General features: G+C 34.4%; 1 long non-coding RNA gene across 2 annotated transcripts; it reads right to left on the bottom strand.

Annotated features, from left to right (window-relative positions):
• Nucleotides 1-679: 679 nt before the first annotated feature.
• Nucleotides 680-2,407, bottom strand: LOC125491751 (uncharacterized). Of its 2 annotated transcripts, none has more exons than XR_008970343.1 (2): nt 2,353-2,407; nt 680-894 (listed from the first exon to the last, which is right to left on the bottom strand). It is a non-coding gene; the product is annotated as an uncharacterized LOC125491751 (long non-coding RNA). The 2 variants fall into 2 exon arrangements; XR_007268429.2 differs by lacking the exon at nt 2,353-2,407 and adding an exon at nt 1,065-1,350.
• Nucleotides 2,408-6,094: the final 3,687 nt, after the last annotated feature.

The raw sequence follows: 6,094 nt of genomic DNA, 5'->3' as shown, positions 1-6,094 counted from the left end.
AGTATGTTTAAAATGGGTTTCAATAAATTACATGTTGCTGGAAATTTAGAAAGGTTGTTATTAATGGAGTATTATGGATTTTAATAACTAGTATTGTAACAGCCCGCTCTTCCGAGCTGCTAACTAAACACACTTAAGATACATAAACAAGAATTAACTCTCAAATAAATTACTTCGCAGCAGAAAAATATCCTTAAATACACCAATACACAACAAGAATGTCACCCTTTTCCGTCCGCCAAAATCGGATGCTAAAAACACGGGATCGGACGCTAAAGTTATTAGTGTCCGTCAACGGACGCTAAAAGACTGATGCAAAACCCCTAGTCGCTAATTCTTCGATTAGCGTCCGCTAAGCGGACGCTAAAAGTTTAGCGTCCGAATTTTCAAATTTAGCATCCGACTTTAAGGTCGGACGCTAATTAGCATCCGCCTTTAAAGTCGGACGCTAATTAGCGTCCGAATTAGCGTCCGCTTCTAAAGTCGGACGCTAATTAGCGTCCGACCTTAAAGTCGGATGCTAAATTTGAAAATTCGGACGGTAATTCTCTTTTTTTTTTTCAAATGTAATGTTTCAAGCTTGTATTTGTATGGTGCCATGTTGAGACTTTTTAGTAACCACTTTTCCTTGGTTATTGTGTTGGGTCAAACTTGTCACTATCTAATATAATAATGCAAATTTAGAGGAAAAATTATAATTATTATTATATGTAATAAAAGTAATTACAATATAAATAGAAATGATAAATCAAATCTGTGAATAATTTACAACCTTACTTAAATAAATAATAACAAAAATCTATCTAATACATTAGAAAGAATTCATTTCTTCTTCAATATACAAATTTTCAATCTTCAACCTTTCCAAAGTCATCCTATCAAACCCAAACAAACCTGCAAAAGAAAAAAAAATCACAATTAGTACACTATTTACTATACTAAAGTCATAAATATCCTCACATACTATTTCAACATGCTCAAATACAGAAATAGTTCACTATGTTGTATACAGAAATATAGATGCTAAAATACAGAAATATATATAACAAAAATATAGATACTACCTAATTAGATGATAAAACATGCTCAAATGTTCAACACTAAGAAATTGAAGGGATTCAGTCGCCAACAATACACACCAACAGATTCAGTCAGATGATCTATACTAAACGAAAAACAGCAAAATTACAAAGATAAATAAAGAGTTAGCCTACGATAAATATACACAAAAAAACCTTAAAATCAAAACGTGAGTTATTATGTTGTATCCGATGAATGTAAATCTTTTTAAGTACTAAACTGGTGATCCTAAAAGAAGAATAAACTCATTTAGCTAAATACTCCTACCAACTCGATTAGGAAACTCATAAAAGAAATTTACAGAAGAAACTGATAAATCTGGCAATCACCAACTATATGTCCTCATCTGAAAATCAAATGGAGTTACCAATTTCAATACCTGCATTACTTTCATACGCTTGTCAATAAATGTGCTAATAATACTAGTTTGCTCACAAACAGTATGCTCTACAAGGAGGACAAAGAAAGACTAATTTCTATCAAGCTCAAAAAACAATCTTGATTTCACTTTATTTAAGCAGTTTAGCTTAAGCTCACATTCAAAAACCAAGACTCGTCCATCTGTGTAATTCAAACGACTTACTAAATGACCTATGACTGAAAGCAGTCACAGCACTTACTGTTTTTTGTTGGATATGCTTAAATATAATTCACGAGATTCCCTTCCCTTGCATAAGTTTTGCCACTGATATAGTTTTCATTCTAGTTCCCAGCATTACTTGTTTCAGAGGTACTTCCATATCTAATTACATTCCTAAAATAAACCATGGAAAAGAACAACTAGACCCAAAAGTCTACACCAATTAAAGAAAAAGTTTGCAAAATGAAGAACTGCTGATCTTATAGATATTGACTTGAGAAAAACTCAAAGCAGAAGATTATGTTATAACTAGAAAAGTCATAAGTTTAATATATCATACTAATCATGTGATAACTCCTGATAATGACAAAATCAGTAGCTTTCTATATGTTCTGAGGTATATCCTAGATCACTACCTTCATTTGATGTCAAGACGTCATCGGCCATACTTAATATTTCTCCCTTCTATCTCATCAGTGACATCATATAGCTTAATATTTCTCCCTTCTATCTCATCGGCCATAGTTTACATTTCATCAGTGACATCATATAGCTTAATATTTCTCCCTTCTATCTCATCGCAAGCAAAGAATAGACAGTAAACATTCAAAATGCATAGTCTTACGTAAGTCCCACTAAAATGACTTGCTACAGAATTTAGTATTCCTGTGATGATGAGAGGAAGGTCATACCTGATGGCCGTTGTGAATCATAATCTGAGACTTCAGGTACAGTAGGGGTAAGGCTAGCTTCTTTGCCTAAGTCTATATCTGAGAGTGAAGCAGACACATTTAATTAGCGTCTGTTTACAAGAACGGACGCTAATTAGCGTCTGTTTACAAGAACGGACGCTAAAAAAGAGAAAGCAGACGCTAATATACGTCTGTCATATATCAGACGCTAATTTAGAATTTACCGTCCACATATACTATCGGACGCTAAAGTTAGACGCTAAAAAGGCGGATTCTTGTTGTGAGATTGACGTTGTCCTACGTATCGACCACGCCCTCCACTTTCTTCATGACCTCGACCTCGACTACTCATACCACGACCCCGACCACGACCACGCCATCTTCCTAATGCCATTCATTTGACATTTTTCCCTTGACTTGGAAGGGAAACCATTAGGGTCTGTTCTCCCCAGCTTATTTTCAGTTCAATTCAATTCAATTCAGTTCAATTCAGTTCAGTTCAGCTCTGGACAATACTTTTACTCTCACATATCACTATTCATTTCAGTTCAGTACAGTTCAATTCAGTTCAGTTCAATTTAGTTCAGTTCAGTTCAATTTAGTTCTATTCAATTCAGTTCAGCTCAGCTGTTTTATGCCGAAGAGAATATGCCCTTACTCATCAAAATTATAAGAGGACATATATTTTGACTCCTCCATTGCAGCAACAACTTGATTGTAATTTTTTGTAAGACTCCATAAAACTTTTCGCACCACTATTGAGTCACTAAAATTTTCACCAAACGACCTCATTTGAAAAAATATATTTGACATTTTAGACAAATAATCTTGTACATACTCTTGTTCTTTCATTTTAAGTGATTCCAAATTACCATGGAGGTTTTGCAACTTGACAGAAATTACCTTATTGTCACCTCTATACGCCATTTTCAAATTTTCCAAGCTTCCTTTGTCGTCTTAGCTGTTGAAATTCGAGGAAAAATACCATCATCCACTGCAGATTGGATAATAAATAAAGCTTTCGCATGTAATTTGCGATTGTCACGTAACTTTTTATCGGGTGCCTCTGATGGCTCCTCCGGTTCCTCATACCCGCTCTCAACAATATCCCATGACTCCTGGGATTGAAACATAGTTTGCATCTTTATACTCCATAAATGATACTTCTCACCTTTAAATATTGGAATTTGGGGCGTATCTGAATGAATACCATTAGTGGCCATGACAAACACTTTCTCACAATTTGTTCTGATACAAAAAAAAAACCTCTCCTCCCTTTTTTTTTTTTTTTTTTTTCCCTCCCTAGAATCTAACCTGAAACTTGTTGGAAATCTTTGTGTTAAAGTTTTGGTGTACTTAGATTAGAAAAGAGATGGTTTTTGTTTAAAAAAAAGGAGGAGAGAATTAGTGGAATCTCCTAATTGGTATTGGTGAACAACAACTTCATTTCATTTCTTCACAAGGAGTTCATACATGTATATTTATACAAGCTTGAGGTCGGTGACATGTGTTACTTATTTTTTCTTGTTTACTCTAGACAATTCTAAGGCATAGAGAAGTCTAGGACTTTCCACTTAGAGTATTCTAGATTATAACTCTTCACCCTCTTGCTAGATGTTTCTAGATTATTTAGATTTTTATACATTACAAGATTTTTAAGATTAATATTATTTTAACACTCTCCCTTAATCTGAAAAATCTTGTACTCCGAGTTGTTCTAAACTGGATGAATTTCTCTGTTGGAATTGCTTTTGTAAATATGTCCGCGAGTTGCTCCCTCACCTTGCAGAATTGAAGCTCGATCTCTTATTTATCGACTAGTTCTCGAATGAAATGGTGTCGTATCTCGATGTGCTTCGTACGACTGTGGAAAACTGGATGTCATGGCTATTGCAGACATGTTGTCGCAGTAAATAGTTGTTGGTTCTTCTGTTGTATGTTGTAGATCATTGAGAATTCTTTTAAGCCATACCGCTTCACATGCTGCACTTGTTGCTGCTACGTACTCTACTATTGCTGATGACAGAGCTATTGTTGCTTGTTTCTTTGATGACAGAGCTATGTACTCTACTTTTGATGCAAACATATTTATCTCAACACTTAAATTAAAATTATAACATTATCCAAACTTTTTTCACGAAAACAAATATGTCAAAAAACAATATAAACATATCAAATAGTGTATCAAATAAAGGAATGTGCAATAAATTAACCATTGTGATAATAACAAAATTTTTAACTTTTATAACCTTTAATAAACAAACCATTATATAAATTATTCTGATAATTATTACATTAACTTAAACTTCAAAGTATTATAAAATAATAAATTAAAGCATACCTAGAGGCGACAAGGACAATCCGTTGACAAGGACACAGTGGCAGAGAGACGGCACGGTCCGACGGCAAGGAGACAGTGGTGTGTGGCCACCTACATTCACAAAGCCGGATGAGGGTTTGGTGAGTGCCAAAAATTCAAAAAATATATTAAATAAGTAGGGCTTATCTAAATTAAATTACAAGACTATCTCTCTCCGTTGATCCGTTCCAAATTTCCAAAGTTCCAACTTTCCATCTAAAAAATTCAATCACCCATCTTTCAAATTTCAGTGAGTTTTATTTTACAACAGCAAAACCAGAGATGAATTATTACTCTTGAATTGCAAACCCAACTTATCATTATTGTTATTCAAATTATATTCTAGCACTACACTGATACTAAGGATTATAAAGAAAAACAACAAAGTAGACAAAAACAAAATAAAAAAATAACAAACGAACCATAAAACAGAGACCCAATGTGCTTTAAAAGGAACAACAACAAACGGATAGCATAAAGTAAGTCTATCATCTTAGCTATAGTCTTTTATCATAAAATTGAACTGACAGTAAAATTGATGATGTTACAGAATTACAGTATAAAGTAGAACAAAATATTCCAATTCCATGTTAGAATCAATAACTAGTCTCTTAATCACAATGAGGAAGTGCATCAAAATTGTTCATCAATCATCATACCAGGACATAAATGATGCCAATCAATTTTTCAACAGAAAAAACATCAAATTCAACAACACCTAATCAATATTTCATCGAAAGGGTAAATTGTAAATGAACACAAAAAAGAGTAAATAAGTTGCGCAATTTATCCAGAAACGAAAATCAGAGAAAAGAAATACTGCTAAATCAAAACCTAGTAATAGCATAAAATCAAAATCTGTAGGAGTAAAAAAAAAAAAAAAAAACAGAGAGATGTACAAATTACCGCCGACAAGGGTGGTCTGCGTCGCCGGTCAGAAATCGCCGGTCGCCGAATTGTTCTTCAATGCCGTTTCGCCGGCGAGTGAGTGTTAAGGACGCCGAATTACCGCCGGCAAGGGTAGGACGGACGCCGAATTGGTGGGTTCGTGGGAGTTTTTTTTTTTGAATGCGTGGGACTGGGAGTTTGTTTGAGAGTGGGAGGAACGACTAGAATTAGGCCTTGTTTGGTTGGATATAGGAAGTCATACTTCCTAGGAAGTTATTTTTTCCATGTATTTGAAATTCCTAGGAAGTGTAAAATTGTATTTGGTTGATAATGGGAAGTAGAACTTCCCATGGGAAGTTCTACTTACCTAGGGGGACCTAGGTAAGTAACTTCCTCCATTTTGGAGGAAGGAGAACTTCCTAGGAAGTGCAAATTCCCATGATTTTGCCAACCAAACAACTTCATATACTTCTACTTCCTAGGAATTTGCACTTC

Source organism: Beta vulgaris, chromosome 1 (genome assembly GCF_026745355.1).
Source record: "Beta vulgaris subsp. vulgaris cultivar EL10 chromosome 1, EL10.2, whole genome shotgun sequence".
Lineage (NCBI taxonomy): Eukaryota > Viridiplantae > Streptophyta > Magnoliopsida > Caryophyllales > Amaranthaceae > Beta > Beta vulgaris.
The sequence above is the reverse complement of the archived record's forward strand: the minus strand, read 5'-3'. Positions and strand labels throughout refer to the sequence as shown.